At 37.1% G+C, this 21,798-nt stretch overlaps 1 protein-coding gene and 1 long non-coding RNA gene across 2 annotated transcripts in view; one reads left to right on the top strand and one right to left on the bottom strand.

The window, feature by feature from the left end:
• LOC145672865 (uncharacterized) overlaps positions 1 to 21,679 on the bottom strand; it is a 285,955-nt gene extending 264,276 nt beyond the window's left edge. The window contains exon 1 of the long non-coding RNA XR_014128691.1: positions 21,588 to 21,679. This is a non-coding gene — a long non-coding RNA (uncharacterized LOC145672865). The remainder of the gene's footprint in view (positions 1 to 21,587) is intronic.
• The window catches only part of LOC145672864 (uncharacterized), a 432,953-nt gene that overhangs the window by 57,648 nt on the left and 353,507 nt on the right, over positions 1 to 21,798 (top strand). The gene's annotated exons all lie outside the window — the stretch shown is intronic.

Genomic DNA, 21,798 nt, shown 5'->3' with positions numbered 1-21,798 from the left:
TCCTTTGTTCCATGTTAAATGTACAATTTTGTCATATGATTATAATGTATCGATAATATAATATCACAGTGAGTTTGTTGTCAAGGTTATTTCGAAATTATTAATTTTGTATTTAGAGTGTAATATTGCTTTCGCAGAATGTGCCAACGATAATATATAAGTATGTATGGTCTAATAGGAAAATCGAATTCACGTGAGGCATTTACCCCCGCAACAACAAATTTGGATTGCTTTAACAACATCTCTTCCGCGGCGATTCCTGCGGTGGCGACCTAACAACTGGGCTACTTAATTTCAGTTTCTCCCTGGAAATCCAGGCGATGGAAGGACGAGACTGAACAGAATACAACAAATTCAACGTTGCGCGAACAACACAAAATTAGTTTTAGTACAGTGTTAATTCAAAATCACAATTTTTGGATCAAAAGATCCAATATATGACAGTCAAAAATTTTCTCGTAGGCCTTATATCTGGAGAACTGCATATAGTGTAGCCAAACCCAAACTATCACTCCATAGCCGTAACTCAACTCAGTATGATATGCTTATTCCATACCAAATACAAAAACTCGATTCTAGGACCGTTCAAAAATGTTGTGGTCTCTGATCCAATTGGCCCAAAATGTCCAATATATTTCATTGAATCAAAAATTTTCTTGTAGGCCTTACATCTGGAGAACTACTGTACATATAGTGTAACCAAACTCTAACTATCATTTAACTCAGTATGGTGTGCTTATTCCGCAAAGAAATACGAAAACTCGATTTAGAGACCATGCAAAAATGTTGTGGCCCTTGATCCAAAAACTCAGTATTGGCCAACATCGCAATCTTTTGATCCATTTTTTGAATCATTTCTAAAATTCTTATTAGACATTAGCTTCAAATGTCAGTTGTCAACTAAGGTTAGGCCTGATTCGCTGCGACTCATATACCCTGTGATTTGGGATACTAACGCCATCTTGTGCGTAAAAGGCTCAGTACTTTTTAATCTACCTGGTATCCTCTTTTTATATTTTTTAAAATAAGAAAAATGAAATGAAAAAGGAAAATAAGAGAATCGTGTCCTTTTTACAATTTCATGTAAAGGAATCTCTGTATCAAACTGAGAGAAAACTACTTGTAGAACATTTCATTGGTCAGAAATATTTAAATGAGATAATTATCTTATAATTGCTAATTAACTAATGCATAGTGAGGACCAATGTCTTAATAACCATCTACTGCTGTGATTGCGTGAGTGGAGATGCATCAAACATGAAGCGAAGCGCGTCGGTCAGCCTCAGGGCACAATTTCTTTGGAATCACGCGTTGACGTTAGGTGCCACCGGAAGCCACCATATTAATTAATGAAGCGTTAATTCTTAAATTATCATTTGCGTGAGTGATGTTATTAGAAGAGAAAGAAGGCGGAGAAATTGACGGATTGAACACCGGAAAAGAAAACAAAGTGTTTTTGCCTCTAAGATATCTGATTGATTGGTTATTTAGATCACTCGAAAATGCGTTCCATATTTCTTATTCTTTTTAATCAGAGAGCAAGTTTTTGCAGAGTACACATAGCTGTGATGTCTGAGTGTCCAGAAACCTTGTTTCACTAATTTGACAAGTTCTGCTTCCTGGCTTCGTCCCTTGGACCGAAAATTGACTTGTCACATGAATAACCTGGATTGTCAACTGTTTCCTGTGAGATAGATACACGCAGTAGACTTTACATTAACTTTAGTTCATACTTTTCAGCCCCTCTCTTTGTACAAAAATCTCGCATCATTCTGTCTAACCAATTATTATTTGATACAGTTATGACCAGGGCCCGGATCTTGTTGACAAGTCAACTTTTTTCTGTTACGCATAGGACAAGGCAAGTTCAAATAAAAACATTATCCATCAACTCTTGGTTCTAAAAATATATTTTTTTAGGGTCAACTTTTGGTCACTTTTTGCCGTTTTGAAGTTTCAGGTCAATTTTTAATATTTTAAGGTAACTTTTAGGTCACTTATGGTCAGAGAAAATATACACTCTGCAAAAGCATATCGGAAGCGAAAACATTTACGCGTAGTTGAAAACAAATATAGAACCAAGTGTTCGCAGTTGTTACTTGTGGAGATTGCTTCGAATAGTAAAGGCAAATCCTCAGTTTTCAAAAGAGTTGTGTGAAGTTTTTGTGTCTTCAAATATTCCTCTTTGGAAACTCAGTAATATGAAATTGCGGGATTTCCTGGAGCGTCATACAGGTCGTTCCATTCCAGACGAAACGAATCTTAGGAAAAACTACATGCCAAAGTGTAACGAGGACACAATAAGAAAAATAAGAGAGGAACTTTGGACTCAGAAAATGTTTGTTTCTATAGACAGACTAGTGATGTGAAGGAACGCTATATAGTCAATATTATTGTTGGGGCAATGAAAGCCGAGAAACCTAGCAAAATATTTTTGCTAACTGGTGAAGTGTTGGAATCTGTCAACCATTTTACAATATGTAGACTTTTCGATAAATCGATATTCCTACTTTGGCCTGAAGGTGTCCAGCATGACCATGTTGTTTTTATATCAGATGCTGCTCCGTATATAATTAAGGCTGCTAATTCAATAAAATCGTAACAATGTTTACAGTTATCTACTACAATGCTGAATAAAATATGAGCTAAATTTTCTGACGATTACAAAGTTCCTGAGTTAGTTTGTTGTATCACAGCTTATAAAATGTTTATATGTTGCTTAACTGGATATAGGCCTATATATATCTGTAAATCAAATATGAAATGCTTAGCTATTTACTAAATTGGTCAAAGTTTAGTTTCAATATTATTGCTTTTTTTTTTAAAAAAAAAAAACAAAAACAAAAACAAAGACACAAATGATCAATTGACTGCAACTAACTGAAACAAAACTTTTGAAAATGAGTGCAAATGGTAATTAAAATCCAATAGATATTTTTAAAAATGCCAATGTTTTAATGAAATAAACGTTTAAAAAATTGCAAGTTTTAAGGTCAACTTTTGTGAATTTTAGGATCATTTTACAGGAATTTTAGTGTCATTTTATAGGCCACTTTTTAGAAAATTTTAGGTCAACAAAATCCGGGCCCTGGTTATGATTAATAGATGACTGTTTGGCTAAGGGAGACGATGATTAAGGCAAGTGAATGATGATGGAACAATTGGTGGAACGAAAATGTAGAAGGAAACGGGAGTATCTCGACAAAACTTACGGGTACATTGTTGTCCACCACAAACATATTTGGCGGGAATCGAACCAGCGACCCTATGCAGCAAAGGTAAGCGCTCTACTATTGAGGCACCGTGTTGCTGGGTAGAAATTCAAGAGTGCAAGAAGGACTTGAATAAGTTTTAAAAAGTGGTAAAGCGAGGCGCCCCATAGTGGATTATTAGAGGCGACGTGAGTTCCTGGTGGACAACAACGTGTCCGTGTGATTTCTAGAGCTTCTAGCATTTTCTCCTACATTCTTATTCCATCATTTGTTTCATAATCATTCATTAAAAAATAACTCTATGACCTATGGAACCCACAGGTTCAACACCGTGTTCACAAATGCTCTCCATTGATTTCTATCTTTAGTCAACTAGATCCAACTTTTACTTTCTGTTCCTATTTCTACGAGATCCATCTTAATATTGTCCTCGCATCTACCCTTAGGTTTTCCTAATGGTCGTTTTGCGATTGGTCTTCTAGTTGAGACTTTGAAAGCATTCCTACTTTCTTCAAGACTTTGAAAGCGTTCCTACTTTCTTCCATTCTGGCTACGTGACCTGCCCACCTGAGCCTCCTAGACTTGATGACCCTAACAATGTTGGGTAAACCGTATAAATTATGTAGTTCCTCGTTATGAAGTTTCCGCCATTCCCCATTCTCGTTCCTCTTAGGTCCGAATATTCTTCTCAGGATCCTGTTCTCAAATACTTTCAGTCTATGTTCTTCCCTCAGAGTAAGCGACCATGTTTCGCAACCATACAGAACAGCTGGCATGATTGTCGTTGTATATATTTTAAGCTTCAAATTCCTCGATAGGATTCGTGACGACAAAACATTTTGAACTGAATAAGAAGACGAATTCCCTGCTTTTAATCGACATTTAATTTCTTCGTGAATATGGTCTTCGTCAATTAATATTGATCCTAGATATTTGAAAGCATACACTTTATCAAAAGTGTTATTCGATATTTTAATGCATCCATAATTTGCCGTATTACGATCCTGACGAACACCCATGTATAGGGATGCGCATGAGATGAGTCGAGACAGAATATTTCTCACAAAATTCGAGTCGAGACAAAGCTCTTCCAATAGAGAAATATACGTTTTTCGAGTCGAGACATCGGTTTTACACCACAGTTTCGAGACGAGACAGCCTCAAACCTTCCCTACCCATGCGCATCCCTACCCATGTATTTAGTTTTCTCTGCATTTACTTCTAAACCCAAGTCCCTGCAAGCGTTTAATAAGACCTCTGCACTTTTTCGATTGTTCTATCATCCCTTATTAAATTCACATTATAATAATTTCATTTCCATTAACTTAATTATTCGTCTCGTTTAAACTATACAGGAAAATGGCTGATATTAAAAAAGTTCGAAATTATGCTCTTTCCTTCCTTAGTCTGATTCAATAGAGCCATAAAACGTTGCATTTCTTTCCAATTTTAGAAAATACACTAAAAGAAGAACTTGTGATAACCAGCGGCACGGAAACCTGATAAAAATAAGTTACTGACTTGCAAATTATTACGTTTGTGCGTGCTCTTTTATATTTAATGGCAATATATAAGCGTTTTCCCTTGTGAAATTAATGACTGCAATTTACGTAGGTTGTAGGAAAGTATACTCGTCAATGAATGTGAAACAGGAATACTTTTAACGTTGATATGGGTTTTATTATGTGATAATTGTTTCAGATATGATACACAAGGTCGCTTCTGATAACAGTAATCACACTTTATATCTTAGAAGCAACTTAATTTGATACAGATGTGAAATTTCCGTTTCAAAATACTCTCTAAACGTTTACTACTAAGATTTTTTCCTCAAAACACTTTGTCATATGCTTTACGAGTAATCCTACGCATAGTCATAAAAAAAATCCCTTTTTTACTTCATTTTTATTTTATGTAATCATAAACTTAATAAGTGCACATCATTTTCATAACTGGGAAAGTCTACTGATCACCTCTAATAGAATTGGGAAGGTTGATATTCACAACGAATTGGAAATTAACTTGTGTACAACAATCCTGTGCATCACTGGGAGCTTCAGTATATTTTCGAAATGGCTAGTGACCGTAAGGAAATTGGTTCTTAGAGTGGTTGTGCACTGTGTAAACTAAGTTCCTTGGTGTAGATGGCAATAGGAAATCCTGTGCTCAGACAAACTAGGTAATCATTGCATAAATTATTAGCAGCCAGAGGCGCACCCACGGGAGGGATGCATTGGGTCCGGCCACCCTAAAACTTCCTTATTCAACACACATTTGTACACTTTTTCAACAAAGCTATCCTTGTTTAACAGGGAAACGATTGATGTAACATGAAAATTTGATCTTACACTTCATCTGTACTCTTTCTCTCATAAAAACAACCTAGTTCTATCATAGGTCTGTGAAGTTGGCCTACTCAAATTAGCTTACCCACTTTTATCTACATGAGCCGTTAGTATCTCGTTAGTTTCCGTCAGTTCTTACAAAAGTTCAGTTACTTCCGCGATTTTAAAGAAATTATACACAAAAACCAATAGCGTATCCAACAAGCTTTCCCACATTCTTCAGTATAAATCGTTAGTTCCCGTTAGTTTTTACAAAAGTTCCGTTAGTTCGGCGATTTTATACAAATCACAACATAAAGAAGAATGTGTGGGTAGGCTAACTTCGCATATGAAGTTGGAGTACCCAACAAGCCTTCCTACAGTTTTCGACATGAATCGTTAGTTCCTCGTTAGTTCCTGTTATTTCTTACAAAAGTTCCGTTAGTTCCGCGATTTTATACAAATTAGAGCATAAACAAAAATGTTGGGGTTGGCTAACTTCATAGGTGAACTTGGCGTACACAACAAGTTTTCCCACATTTCTTGACATAAATCGTTATTTCATCGTTACTTCCCGTTAGATATTTCAAACGTTTTGTTAGTTCCACGATTTTATAGAAATTAGAGAATGAATAAAAATGTGTGTGCCCGCTAACTTCACATGTGAAGTTGGCTTACCCAACAAGCTTTCTCAGATTGTTCGACATCAACCGTTAGTTCCTAGTTAGTTCACGTTACTAAAGTTGCGTTAGTTCCTCGATTTTATGCAAATTAAAGCATAAATAAAAATGTGTGGGTAGGTTAACTTCACATGTGAAGTTGGCGTACACTACAAGCTTTCCCACATTTTTCGACATAAATCGTTAGTTCCTCGTTAGTTCCCGTTAGTTCTTTAAGTTCCGTTAGTTCCGCGAGTTTGTACAAATTAGAGCATAAATGTAATTTATGGATAGGCTAACTTCACATATGACGTTTGGGTCAACAAGTTTTCCGAGATTTCTCTATATGAATCGGTAGTTCCTCGTTAGTGCATTTGCACTCAGAAAGGTCTAAAACTACGATACAGTCTCGTTGGTCTGTTTTTATTTATTTATTTATTTAAATAATGATCTGTTATGTTAGTGAAAGACAAAGCAAACCCACCAGGAGAGGAAAAATTGTAATCCTTTTTATAGAATTCAATATCGAGCTTCAATCTCAATATATCAAAAATGAAATGAAATTTTTGGGTTTTACGTCCCAGGGTTATGCCGGCTAGGCTAAAGGAGACCTTGATGGTGGGGAATGGATGAAATGGTGGAATGAAGAAAGTGGGAGGAAACGGGAGAACCCCGAGGAAACCCACCCATACGGTGTTTGTATACCACAAATTTCACTTGGATGGAGCAATGTTTGAACCCGGGTCCCCATGCGCCAGAGGTGAACGCTCTACCACTGAGCCACCGTGGCCCCCTCTCAATATGTCAGTTCGAAATTCCAGTGCAATTAGCTCTTCTATCTTTATTTCTTGATTTTGCTTCTACATCTGTGAAGAACTTTAAAAAAAAAAACTTGTTTCCACCTTCAATGATAAGAACTTGTTTGTTCGAAAGACAAGACGGGTTTTCATATCAAAACTGTGATAACTAACTAAATGGAACAGGTGTACGCTACCATCATCATGAAGTCTGTTTCCAACAAGAAATATTTATTTTAAATAATACAATAGTTATGGCAGATTTTGCCACCCCGTGCAAATACATGTATTGCACATACGGTAGAACTAGCTCCGTTAGTATGATATTAATTTTTTCGGGGGGTGGATTAAATGTACGAAAACTTCATAGTATATTTTATTCATTTACTTGTGTGCAAATGGCATTTTATGAATTGGAATGAAAGAGAACCACCATTTTGGCAGCCAACTGTGAAACAAAAGACTGCTACATGTGATGATAGACGGTCAGAAGATAATTTCAAACACATTGCTAACAGTTTGAGGTCAAAGCACTCATTGTTAAAAGTTGTTAAAGAGGATTTAAAATATAAAACTGGGCGAAACATGATGGATGACATTAATGATATCGGTGGAAAGGATTCGTTAGAATAGTTGAATACTTTTAGATATAATTTCTGTTGCGGGGCGGGAAAATAACGAAAGACGAAGAAACCATCGCACTATGTACGGAAACATACCTTCGATGTCGATGTTGGTAGCTCAGTGGTAGAGCCCTTAGCTCTTGTGTGTGGGGTCTCTGGTTCGATCCCCGGCTAAGTAACATCGTGTCCGTGGGTTTTCTCGAGGTGCTCCCGTTTCCTCCCACCTTCTCATTCTACCAATTCCTCCATCATCATCCTTATTCATCGTGTTCCTTATTCTAAAAAGCATAATCGTGGGATGTTAAACTGAAATATGTCTTTCATTTTTTCGATGTCGAAGTCCGGGAATTGGGATGCTCGGTTATGTACCGAAGACGGGAGTTCCTATTGAACATTTGTGCACTCTTTGCAGCAGAATCACATGACAGCTTTTTGGACAATGAAATAATGTCCCACTCCAACCCTCAATGTTTCAGCACGGAGGCTAGGTACATGGTTCACAACTCTCAAAAATAAAATTCCTGACACTCACTCGTACATTGCAATATATAGTTAAGCTTGATAAAAATGCCAGTCAGTGCTACGAGATAAGTGAACCAGTGTAGTGCATTGAATGCTCTCCCATCAGAAATCGAATCCTAGACCTTAGACTTGAAAAGTCTGCATCCTAGCCACTAAAACAGCCATGAGTGTTTCATAATAATATTCATAAACACGTTACAGCTTTCTTATATTTACTTCATGTGACTTTGATGTACATAATAGTAAAAAGTGGTGAAGATAATAGTAAAAATAAAAACATTCGAGACATGTATAAGGGGATCAGCGAATTTAAGAATGGCTATCAACCTCGTGCTTTTATATTAAAGAAAGCTGATGGAACAGTTCTCACTGATACAAATAGCATCTTAAATAGATGGAAAGATTTCTTTGACGATTTGCTTACCACGCAACCAAAAACTAATATGCGAGGAGAAAGGGAGATACACACCGCAGAACCGTACATTCCAGAACCCACTCGAATAGAAGTAGAAAACGCTATAAAGAAATTAAAGAAATACAAATCTCCGGGTGTAGACGAAATTCCGGCTGAGTTAATTTTAGCTGGAGGCGAAAAATTGTGGAACAAGATACATAAACTCATTCTCCTTATCTGGAACAAGGAAGAATTGCCACAAGAGTGGAAAGAATCAATTATTGTTCCAATTCACAAGAATGGCGATAAAGCTGACTGTAATAATTATCCAGGGATTTCTCTTCTTGTAACAATCTATAAAATCCTTTCAAACATTCTATTAGCAAGATTGACCCCATACGCAGATGAAATTATTGGAGATTATCAATGAGGATTTAGACGGAATCGATCAACTATCGACCAAATATTTACCATTCGTCAAATGCTCGAAAAGAAGTGGGAATACAATACCCCAGTACATCAACTATTTATTGATTTTAGAAAGGCATACGACTCGGTTAGGAGAGAAACATTGTACAACGTTCTTACAGAATTTGGAATACCGAAAAACTAATTAGATTAAGTAAGGTTTGTTTGAATGAATCCCAAAGTAAAGTCCGGGTAGGAAAATTTTTGTCCACGAGCTTTCACGTCGAGAATGGCCTGAAACAAGGAGATGCGTTGTCATTATTATTATAAACTTTGTGCTGGAATACGGATAAGGAAAATCAAAGATAGCAACCAGGGTCTACAGTTGAACGGTATTCACCGGGTGATGGCATATGCTGATGATGTAAATTTAATAGGGGATGATAGGAGAACAGTAGAAATAAATGCAGAGATCTTATTAAATGCTTGCAGGGACATGGGTTTAGAAGTAAATGCAGAGAAAACTAAATACATGGAAGTGCGTCGGGATCGTAATACGACAAACTATGGATGCGTTAAAATATTAAATAATACTTTTGATGAAGTGGATAGTTTCAAATACCTAGGATCAATATTAACAGACGAAAATCATGTTGACGAAGAAATTAAATGTCGAATAAAAGCAGGGAATTCGTGTTATTTTTCAGTTCAAAATCTCTTGTCGTCGCGAATTCTGTCGAGGAATTTGAAGCTTAAAATATATAAAATGATAATCATGCCTGTTGTTTTGTATGGTTGCGAAACATGGTCGCTTACTCTGAGGGAGAACAAGATCCTGAGACGAATATTCGGACCCAAGAGGAACGGGAATGGGGAATGGCGGAAATTTCATAATGAGTAACTACACAATTTGTACGGTTTACCAAACATTGTTAGGGTCATGAAGCCTAGGAGGTTTAGGTGGGCAGGCCATGTAGCCAGGATGGAAGAAAGTAGGAACGCTTTCAAAGTTTTGACTGGAAGACCAATCGGAAAACGACCATTAGGAAGACCTAGGCGCGGATGGGAGGACAATATTAAGATGGATCTCACAGAAATAGGAATAGAAAGTAGAAACTGGACCAAGTTAGCTAAGGATAGAAGTCAGTGGAGAGGTTTTGTGAACGCGGCATTGAACCTCCGGGTTCCATAGGCCATAGAGTTAGTTAGTTAGACTTCTGTGTACATTCTCTCGTGTACAGTGACGACACTAAAAAGGAGCCAAAGGGCGGGCGTCTCCCGGTGGCTTCATCTGCCCTTTACTGCCCCCTCCTTCCAGGTGTGTTTGTTTGAAGTAGGCCAACAAAAGTACGGAAACAGTTCTTACCTGTTTCTGTCATTTCTGTTTGTACTAGGATATAATTATGCATAATTTATTGAAAAGAAAAAGAAGTAGTGCTCACACTGTACTTTTAAAAACAAGCGGAACAAGTGTCTGTTTATCGTAAACTGAACTGAGTTTAGAGAAAGGAGATCCTCTCTGGATCCGCCACTGGCTTGAAAAGGTCTTTGTCCCCATAAGAACTAAGTTTTTCCCATTCCTCGTGTTCCTGTTATCTTAGAGCACGTACAACATTCTCAGTTGTTTGCTTTGGCCATTTGTTTGCCGCTGTTGCGCGTGGGATGCATGTGTGCAAATATTTTGCTAAGATGATTGAGATATTTCGCTTGTCCTCTTTTGTTGTGTTTACCTGTTTGTCAGCGTCTTTCAATGAAAGGATTGTTGTCTGCTATTGTTGCTTTAGCAGTCAGTGAAAGTGCTTGCTTGTGTTATCCATTAACATCACATATTGCAGTTAATACGATATATAGTATTATCAGTAAAAAGCACTTTGGTTTCTACGTCCTAATTTATTTGTCTTTGCACGTGGACTTTTTATTTCAATGTTAATCGCTTTCACTTTAAAATGGAGTGATGGGTGTTCGAAAGACATTTTCTTTGTTTTTCAACAAGAATTTTAATGACTCGCTTAATATTAATTGGAATATTTCGAAGTAAAATTAACTACAGGATATTTTTTTGTAAAATGACGAACAGTTACTGTCAAATGTCCTGCCGTTCATCATCGTTAATATATACTTGAGCATTGAGCTAAGGGAGAAAAGCTCTTATATGTTCGCGTTTCTTATGTTCAACGAACTTACTGAATTCTCTATGTCTGTGTGTCCGTCCGTCTGCAAGGGCGCCCATCAGGGGGCAAGGTGGGGCGCTCCCCCCTAGAGGAAATTGTACTTCGAAAGATCGAAAACCAGGTAGAATTTTTAGAATAGTTACCGCAAAATTTGAAACTATATTTGAAATGTCGCTTATACTTGCCCCTTCCCCCTTGGAAACCACAACATGGGTGCCCTTGTCCGTCTGTCTTGTTATTTGCGATTTTTTTCAATTTTGGAACCTCCATTCGATACAGCATCAAAAACTACCGGAGAAAGTGATGGAATATTTCGCATCACTCTTACCATTCCCCAGATATTGGCCAAAATATGGCTGATTTCCAGAGATTTAAGGAGCCATATCTCGGGAGCCATAAATTATAGAGAGATGATATTGGTGTTGATCAATATCTAAGAGGATGGTGAACATTTTAGTACCAAATAGTAACCGGTGGCCACCGTCTAACTGCACGATTGATGTTTCGCTGATCGATGTTTCAGAATTCACCGGTACCAGAGAAACAAACGCACCATTAGTACTTAAAGGAGTATCCCTATACTTCAACTTCCTTTTAACAGATACAATAATAACAAATGATATATGAAAATCTACAAGAACTGTCCAAGTTTTTGACATATTATTACTAATGTTAGATGTGGTTTCCTCTCGTCACACGACACGTATCTATACGGTAGTTTACTTCACCTCACATGCATTTTAGCATATCCCTACTAATTCAGCTGTAATTTAATCGTGGAGCTCACTCAAAGTTGTTGGTAGGTGGAGACACATGCACTACCTCTCACATAGCCACAAAGGAGGGAAAATCAGAAAAATTCAGATCGGGAGATCTAGGAGACCATGGGAAGAGCACATTGCCCAATTCACCGGCGATGGAATTCTTAGTTCAGGGAGTGATGTACTTCAATATACCAATGGGGCAGTGCCCCATCAAGTTATGGGAATCCTCTTTCAGTTGTGTAAACAATCTCACAACTGTAGTATATAAGGGAATGACATACCTCTCACAATGTTCTTCGTGAAGAAAAAGGAACGTACACCTTCGATTTAGATTGCAACAAACACATTCATTTTTATCTTTACACAGGCAGCGAGTGTTGTTAAAGTGTCACTAGCATCTAAGAATGCTTTGATGCGTAGTTGCAAACTTCGAACGGAATGCACGCTGATGGTAAAAACGGAAAAACTTCCTCATATTCGAAAACACAGGATTCTTTTGCTCCATATAGACACCATACACTTGTACTAGCTTCTGTCGCCACGACCCAATAATGTGAACCATGTTCTTTCGTTTTATCATTAGTATGAAAGTATTGTAATAATTTTTCGACATATTTCACTTTAAAACCCTATGAATCATCTGTAACTACCTTATATATACAAGGCCAAGAAAGGATAAGTTCTCTTTGTTGCCTTTTAGTCGAACACCAATTTTGATACACCATAGTTTGGAAACCAAAGATCTGTAAAGGAAGTTATTCCACATATGTCGTCTACTTGCAAGCCATGTTTGAAAATGAAAGTTTTACGTCCCACTATTATCCAACGAGACTACGGCAGACGGTCATAATTGAGAATGAATGAAAATTGTGGAATGAAGAAAATGGGAGGAAGCGGGAGAATCTCGAGGGAACCCACTCAGACGGTGTTTGTCCACCACAAAGCCGACTTGATACAAGCTCGAATCGAACCAGGGACTCAACACACCCAAGGTGAACATTGTGCCATTTAGCCACCAGGACCCTGAGTTTGATCAAAGTCGCACGAGTTCTTCGCGGAAAGTGTAACATATGTACAGGGTATTTGAAAACAACACCGACAACGTTCGGGAAATGATTCCTTATACTAACAAGGAGGGTGACCGAAGTGTGAATCTCAGATTTCAAAAATGTTTGTGCAGATCGTTAGGGGGGGGGTCATGGAATAAAGATCGGCACAAACGGAGGCAAACTTTGTGCCTCCTTTACGGGTCTTTGGGGGCTTTCGGATCCAGGTCTGGAACCGGTTCCTAAGATCCGGTTCTGGAACCGGATTTTCAGATCCAGATCTGGAACCGATTCCTAAGATCCGGTTCTGGAACCGGATTTTCAGATCCAGATCTAGAACCGGTTCTTAAGATCCGGTTCTTAAGATCCGGTTCTGGATCCGGTTCTGAAAACTGGATCTCCGAGAACCGGTTCCGCCGGAACCGGAACTTTGTGGCCATCCCTAATCATGAGTATACTATAAACTTTCAGAATATATAAATAATAGCTTCAATTATTTTTGGCACTAAAAAACTGGGGCCCGGGCTAGATACGCCACTGGGGTCCCTCTCACAAGTGTGACACATATTCCCCCTTCATTTTGACGAGATGAATTCAAATATGTCAATAAAAGTTTTTTGAAGAGCACATGTGCGGCACAGGTCTCTACCTAGTTTCTGGGATGCTGAATCACAAGTTGAAAGAGAACTGAAGGGCATGAAATAGAACTGAAGGGCTGAAGTTTGGCAGAATTCCTGCTTACTTTATGTATTGTATATTTTACAGAAATGAAACTGCTCGAAAAAGTGTTCCGCGCAAAGACTTTTGCAGCACCAACTACATTTCAGGAGTGTTATATCTTCGCATTCATCACATATGATAGTGTCGTTTAAAGAAAATGAGAAACTCACTGGATTAACAAATTCTGGCGGCCTCGCATCTACACATTCGGATTTATACCAACTATATTTGAATATATCATGGTATCTTGGCGATGATACTTGTTCATAAACTAGTGATTGCACTTTTATAATGTTACGTTGTGAAGTTGTATATCGATTTGGTGTAAAATTACGAAATCTCTTATTTTCCGTACAAAATTCTTCCATATTCTAAAGCCCCAAATATCCAGTGGTTGTACAGCCCAAGATGCTCCCGGTGAAATCTGTTTACATAACATTTTTTCGTCCGGAATGTGTTGCTGCGTCTCTTTCTTGTTAAAAGATGACCATGAATCTACGAGCAAGACACTTTTGTCCTTTATGTTAGGAACCAAAACGTCACGGATCCACTCCTCCAAATGGAGCTTACCCATTTTTCCAGATTTTGATGCAGAAACCTTAATATTTGGGGCTGGAATAAAGTTTTCTTGACCTGTGCTCCAAATTTTCCTGTCGGTTCTGGAAATACAATCTATAATGGCCCAACTAATTTTCCACTGGCAGACATAAGGGATATTATCGTATAGCTATGAGATAAGTCATTTTTGGATTGTGCAGAAGCTTCTACTTTTCTTCCCACCTCACGATTATAGTGCAGTTTCATTGCAAAAACACTTTGATTCGGAATTATAAGTATTGTCTATATCGAATTCCGGTAACGTATCCCTGACTTCTAGCTGGAAAGATATGGCTGAAGTTTCTGTTTGTTGTGAAGTGTCAACGTCTGCTCGCGACACGAATTGTTATTTCTCGCTACCCAATATCATGTTTCCGTTTGAAACGGGTGCAGGAACTTTTGGAACCCTTAAAGTTTTCAAGATTTATTTTTTTTTCGCTTTTTTAATTGCTCATTTCCGAACATCCATGTCATGTACAGGCATGAAATCTCTTTTGGCTTCAATCCATACAATAAGCACTGATTGTGCCAAACTTCTATTTCATGCCCTTCAGTTCTCTTTCAACTTGTGATTCAGCATCCCAGAAACTAGGTAGAGACCTGTGCCGCATATGTGCAACCCAAAGAACTTTTAATGACATATTTGAATTCAGCTTGTCAAAATGAAGGGGGAACATGTATCACACTTGTGAGGCAGACTCCCCCACACACATACGGATCCATGACTACAATTGAAGTATCTTTATGCAAATGAAGACGAATGATAACGATTGTCGACAACAATAAGTCAATTTTCAAATCAAATGGCCTATTTTTACTACGGAAGCCGAAAATCGGAAATGGGGCACTACGCCACCCAAATATGGGGTTCCGCCGAAATTTGTTGTGCCGATCTTTATTCCATGACCCCCCCCCCCTAACGATCTACACAAACATTTTTGAAATCTGAGATTTACACTTCGGACACCCTCCTTGTAAGATAAGACAAGAGGTATAGACCAGCGTGGGTGCACAAATGCTTCCTTTGGGAGTAATAGAGTGTTGTAAACATGAAAAAATGAAGTTTAAAGGTCCATAGCTCCAAAACTAGAGGAGCTATCCTAGTCGGGTCAAGACTTCACTTAGGAACGAGTATGTGCTCTAGTCAAATATCCATCTTTCAAAATTCTTAAGTACTTTCACAGCAATTTTTATAGAGGGAGTTGGTGAGTATTTTATATTATACACCCATAGCCAAACTGCCTCTATAAAAATTGTTGCGAAAGTATCGAAGAATCTGAAACATGGATATTTGGATAGGCCACATAGTAGTTCCTAAGTGAAGTCTTGACCCGACTAGGATAGCTCCTCTAGTTTTGGAGCTATGGACATTAAAATTTTATTTTTAAAAAGGTTTTCTGCAGTCCATAATGCCGAAATGACGGATTTCTGCACCCGGTGGTCTATATTTTTTGTCTTATCTTGGTGTCAGGAATCACATCCGAAGAGTTGTCGGTGTTGTTTAGTTGAAGGAAGATATAAATACGGGACACGGAAGCTGAAAAGATGGAAGTTCAGCTTTTATGGCCCATCACCAGGTAACCAAAAAGTCTGTGGAGAAAAATATTGTGACATGTATCGTAAGAAAGCCAAAGTCTACTTCGATTCCAAGTCTGTTGAAAAACAGATGACTCCTGTAATTCTCGTACTACATGCTGTCCTTGTCATTGACTTTTTAAAAAAGAAAATTAAATTTGCGAATTATAATAATAATAATAATAATAATAATAATAATAATAATAATAATAATAATAATAATAATAATAATAATAATAATAATAATAATAACGAATATATTAGGTTCGTTAAAGAGAAAAAAAATCACGACATTTTTCCGTCTGATGTGGATTAACTTTCGAGTTGATTATGTTTGTATGGTTTGGTTGATCGTCCGGTGAAAGAGTTGAGGAATGTGGTGTCCCTTTATTGTCTGAGAAAGCCTAATAAATAAGCAACGTTTCTGCAATTACAGTTCTTTATCATTTTAAAAAAAAGTCAAAGTCATTACGTATCTGGGCTTTATCACGTCTTTTGGAAGTCAAAACTAACGAAAGAAAGTGTACGCGCGAATTATCAGTTTAAGCAATCTTTTCGTTTTTCCAGTAAAATCACTTTTTTTCCGCATGCTATGCAGATTTAGGTAGAGATAATAGCTTGTATCAAACTTTCATTACTTTTAAAGGTAAGGCTTATTTTTTTTTTTTTTTTTTTTTAAATCTTCTATCATACGGTGATACATGAAGGTGTACTCATTTAACTACGTACGTTGTATTGAATTAAATTTGTAAATGCTTATCCGACCTCCATTTTACTCAAAGTATCATGTGCTACATGCTCTTTATAGTAGCGGATCATCACAATCGATGCGTAACGCTAAACCCTACTAGTAAACAGTCAACCTGATAGGCCTAGGTCCCCGGTTCGATTCCCGGTGGAGGCACTCGGTTGAAAAAGTGTAAAACGTTTTTTCAGGCCAGTTACCCCGAATGTGATTTTCCTGGGTTTTTCTCATTCGCACCAGGCAAATGCCGGGGTGGTACCTAACATATAGGTCCCAGGCCGCTTTCTTCCTTCCCTTTTCCCGGACGGTGTGATCACTCAGGGTCGTCATCCCTCAAACGTGACGGGATGCCGAAACCCATAAATCTAATTCCTAATGCACTAAATTCCTGTATTCTTTCAATTTGATTATTCCAAAATAGGATAACTTACAGTGTGCAGTAGTGATGAGCGGAAGTCTTGCATGCAAGACCAAGACCAAGACCAAGATCAGGAATCCTGTTGCAAGACCAAGACCAAGACCAAGGGGTGCTAGACCAAGCCCAAGACCATAACTGCAAGACCAAGACCCTAGTAGTTTATGCAATCCTTGTAAGTCGATCTGCCTCTGTAGCATATAGCCACAGTATGTCGTTTTCTGAGTTGTTTATTCGCGTTTTCTGTAGATATTGCTCATTTTCAAGAAACGCAGGTGTCATCTTACGCCATGTCAGCTTTTTTGGTAGACAAACACCGTGTGTGTGGATTTTATCAGGGTTTTTCGTTTTCTCAGACTTTCTTCATTTCACCATTTTAGTCATTTCTCATCATCACTGTCTCCCTTAGCCTTGGTGCATAATGTGGGACGTTAAACTAGACATTTCATTTCATTTCAAAGCATATTAGTGGTGTTCTTCCAAAACTAAAGAGAAATGTAGTATTTAACATCGGTAATTCCGTACACCATAGGTGTCGACTACATGGGTATGGCCTTGGCTCCGAGACTCAAGCATCCGGTGGAAGTTTTTAATATGTGTCCATAAAATTAATATCGAAATAACATTTTCATGACATTGACAAAAAATTTAGTGCATGTGATCGCGAGTTTGATTTCATGGGTGGATGCTTATACGTTGAATAATTGTATATCAAGATAACTTTTAGCCTCCTTAGGTATACGGCACATCGAGGATTGGGCGATGTAACATTATACTACAATAAAGCTATATTATAAAATTGAAAGTGACTATTTTTGTGACACCTAGTCTCTTGAACCACCCGACCGATCTCTATCAAATTTTCAACATGGATGAAGTTCAGGCCTGGAACGATTTTTATCATTTTACTCTGACGGTGCAACATAGGGGAGGGGAAGGAGAGAGATATATATTTTTAAAAAAATAAAAATATAAGTGACTGTCTTTGTGACTTCATCACTCTTGAGCCAGCCGATCGATCTCAATCAAATTTTCAACATAGGCGAGGTTCGGACTTTTTGTGTTTTTTGTCATATTACTTTGACGGTAGAATTTAGAGGAGGAGGAGGGGAGGAGAAGTGAACAAAAATAAATAAAACTTAATAACTCTTGAACCATCAATCAGTCTCGATCACATTTTCAACATAGATAAGGTTCGGACCTGAGATTGGTTTCTATTATATCACTTTAACGGTGCAGCTTAAGGGAGGGGGAGGGGAGAGATATTAAAAAATGATCGAAAATGACCGATATTAGAGTGGAATCTACAGTTTTAGGGGTCGCTGTGATAAATAGTGACACTTCCGATGCTGTTTAAATCCAAATTCAACCCCGTAGGTTGGCGGAGGGGATGGGATATATAAAAATGATCGAAAATGACGAATATTAGTGTCGAATTCGTAGTCTTCGAGGTCGTTGAGTGAATACTGACACTTCAGATACCGTTTACGACTAACTCAATTCAATCCGTAACTTTGGCGGGGGGGGGGGAGATACATAAAAATGATTAAAAAATGACCAAATATTAGTGTCGAATCCATACTTTTTGGAGTCACTAAGGTAAACAGTGATAGTTCCGATCCCATTTAAATGCAAATTCAGCACCGCAACTTGGGGAGGGAGAGGAAGGAGATATATAAAAATTATTGAAAATGACCATCATTATCAATGTTGAATCCATTGTTTTCGAGATCATTGAAATGAACAGGGACACTTCCGATGCTGTGTCTTGCAACATGGGGGAGGAGGAAATATATAAATCTATTGAAAAGGACCGATTTTAGTGCCGAATCCATAGTTTTCGGGATCTCTAAGATAAAGAGTGACACTTCTGATGCAGTTTAAATCCAAATTCAGACCTGCAACTTGGGAGAGGAGGAGGGGGACATATATAAAAATGAAAGAAATTACCAATATCATTGTCGAATCCATAGCTTTCGGGGTCGCGGTGAAGAACAGGGACATTTTCGATGCTGTTGAAATCTAAATTCAGCCACTCTATTTGGGGGAGAGGAGGAGAGAGAAATATAAAAACCATCGAAAATGACGGATATCAGAGAGCGCTTTAGTAGGTAATAGTAAAATGTGACTGACTAACGAAACATATTACTATTAAAAAAAAAATATATCCCAACGAAGTAGGTAATTGATGCTAGTAATCCATATTCACAAGTGAGACTTCAAATAAGTTGGAGTTTGATGCCGTTATCTTGTATTTCTAATATAGGTCAAAAGTATTTATATAAATTGTGTTTACAGAAAAGATAAAGACAGCTGAGTCATTTTCAGTTTTCATTCAAATTATTCTAAAATATTAAAAGTTCTGATTGTAATAATTATTATTTTAATTTTTCTCTCTTTTTTGGTGAATATTGCTAAACACATCATCATCATAGCTATTCTGCCATTATTGGCAGGTTGCTTGCTACAACCGAGAAACTTCCATGTACGGTGGTCCTCAGCTAGTCTGTTCGTCTTAACGTAGCAATTTTCTGTTTTAATACTTTCCTGCAATACAGTCTCCTTCGCTCCTTCTCTTCCTTTCCCTCCACCATACCCTCTAGCATGTCCTCCTCAGCCAATATCGCAACCAGTCCCTCTTCCTCCTCTTATCAATATCTAAAATTATTCTTTTTTCCCCCTACTGCCAATATTTGTAACACTTTCTCATTCGTTTTCCGTTTAACACAGCTAATTCTCTCCTTTTTTCTCCATGCTCACATTTCGAAAGTTTGCAATTTTTTCATCGCTTTTAGGTAATGTCCATGTTTATGCCCCATAGAGTACACATTGGAATCAGTAAAACAAAATCTCAATATTTAATTGGAAGTTTGTTTAATACAAGAATTAGCTAATTGTGGTTGAAAAGAAAAATCTGACGCCTTTAGAATGTAAAAATAATTTCGCAGTTCGTGGTATCTCAATAATCTGTGCGTCTTGATTTTCTTTCATGTGTCTCAGGGGTAGCCTTCCCAGTTTGGAAACCAGTGGAGTGTTGGATCTGTTTTTAAAAAATGTAAAAGATTACGAAACGTTGTGATTTATCTTATAAGTAGGGAAGCGTAGACACCCATTAAAAAAAAAATAAAAGTCACGTCTGTGTTGTACACTATCATCATACTTACATGAAGATAAACTATGTTATATTTAGAAACATATATTGTACTTCTGTTATTATTGACACGTTATAGAATTTATTATCCCTTATGTCCAGAGTAAAATTTACGTATGAAAAGTATAAGATCTTTTAAAAGACTTGCAAGATTCATGAAAGCAAGACCAAGACTGGGTGTGCAAGACCAAGACCAAGACCAAGACCACCCCGGTCTTGATCTTGGTCTTGCATTTGCTCATCACTAGTGTACAGCGGGTCGAGCACCTTTCGTTCAAATACCTGGATCTGAAACTCCGAGAAAAGTGTTGAAATAATAATAATAATAATAATAATAATAATAATAATAATAATAATAATAATAATAATAATAATAATAATAATAATAATAATAATAATAATAATAATAATGTTTATTTCTGTGCCATGAACAGAAAAACGGAAAAAATACAGCACTTTATCAGACAAAAATAAATACACATTGCATACAATGTAACTTACCGTATCTATTGAAACAATAAAACATAATGATAAAATACAGTAGTACTGTGTAATGAAATCATGAACTGAGAATTTGAAAACTAATGACATACACTAAAGGTACTGTTCAGGAATTTTTCTTCCAGTTGGTGGGGTAATGTAATGAAATCATGAACTGAGAATTTGAAAAATCATTTTTTCATAAAAATTATAATGGCAATTTGGTAGGTGAACATGGAACTAAGTTTTCTGTAATATTTTAATTTTTTTTGACTTACGGTACATAGCTCCTTAGGCAAACATATGCTATCATGTGACATGCCAAATAGATGTTGTTTTTCTCTGTGTCATAGAAACAATATCGAATTATTTTCAATTTTTTGTAATAATTTTGTTATTAGTTTAGCATAGTGTTTGTTTGCTAGTATACATGTTTTCTTATACACAATCGCTCACAGTAGACTTAATTATTTATCTCAAACTACCGCGTGCGTCTCTCGTTTTCGATCGTATAATACTAATATAATTATAGACTTGTTTATTTCTCTCAAACTATCGCCTGTGTTTCTCGTTTTCGTTCATATTGTACTAACATAATTAACCTTGGTACTCTCAACATTTGTTTTTCGTACTTAAAAAAAAAAATCACTAATCATTCTCAGGTGAATCCTATTTATATCTTGCTCGAATAATTTGTTCAGTTTCAAACCATAAACCGTACTGACAAAATTGAGTTGAAACATACTCACTACACGTGGCGTTTTGGGGAGTCGCGTCGCGAGGGTTTGTATTTGAATTTCCTCTTTTGTCAGTAAATCATGCTTTTACAATAGACCGAGGTAAAAATATTCCTGGAATTGAGGTATGCAGGAATATTTTACCGCCCTATATTAGTCTTTTTTGTGGGGGGAAGGCTAATATTCAATTCCTATGCTCAGATGATATAGCCAGTATCTACGTTAATTTTATTATTATAGGACTTACCTGAGACATCACAATCATATCATTATAAACACAAAACAACAACACGAGAAATCACTACATCAGCACAAGTTAAATCACTAACAATAACATTTACGCACAGGCAATCGCATTCTCACGAGGACATAACATCACAGGACACTTTTCACTTTTCAGAAAAACATACTTTCTTCCGCTACAATTCTAATCATAACATTCCATTTAATAACGGTTG

Source organism: Thermobia domestica, chromosome 16 (assembly GCF_964235325.1).
Source record: "Thermobia domestica chromosome 16, izTheDome1.hap1.1, whole genome shotgun sequence".
Taxonomy (NCBI): domain Eukaryota; kingdom Metazoa; phylum Arthropoda; class Insecta; order Zygentoma; family Lepismatidae; genus Thermobia; species Thermobia domestica.
The sequence above is the reverse complement of the archived record's forward strand: the minus strand, read 5'-3'. Positions and strand labels throughout refer to the sequence as shown.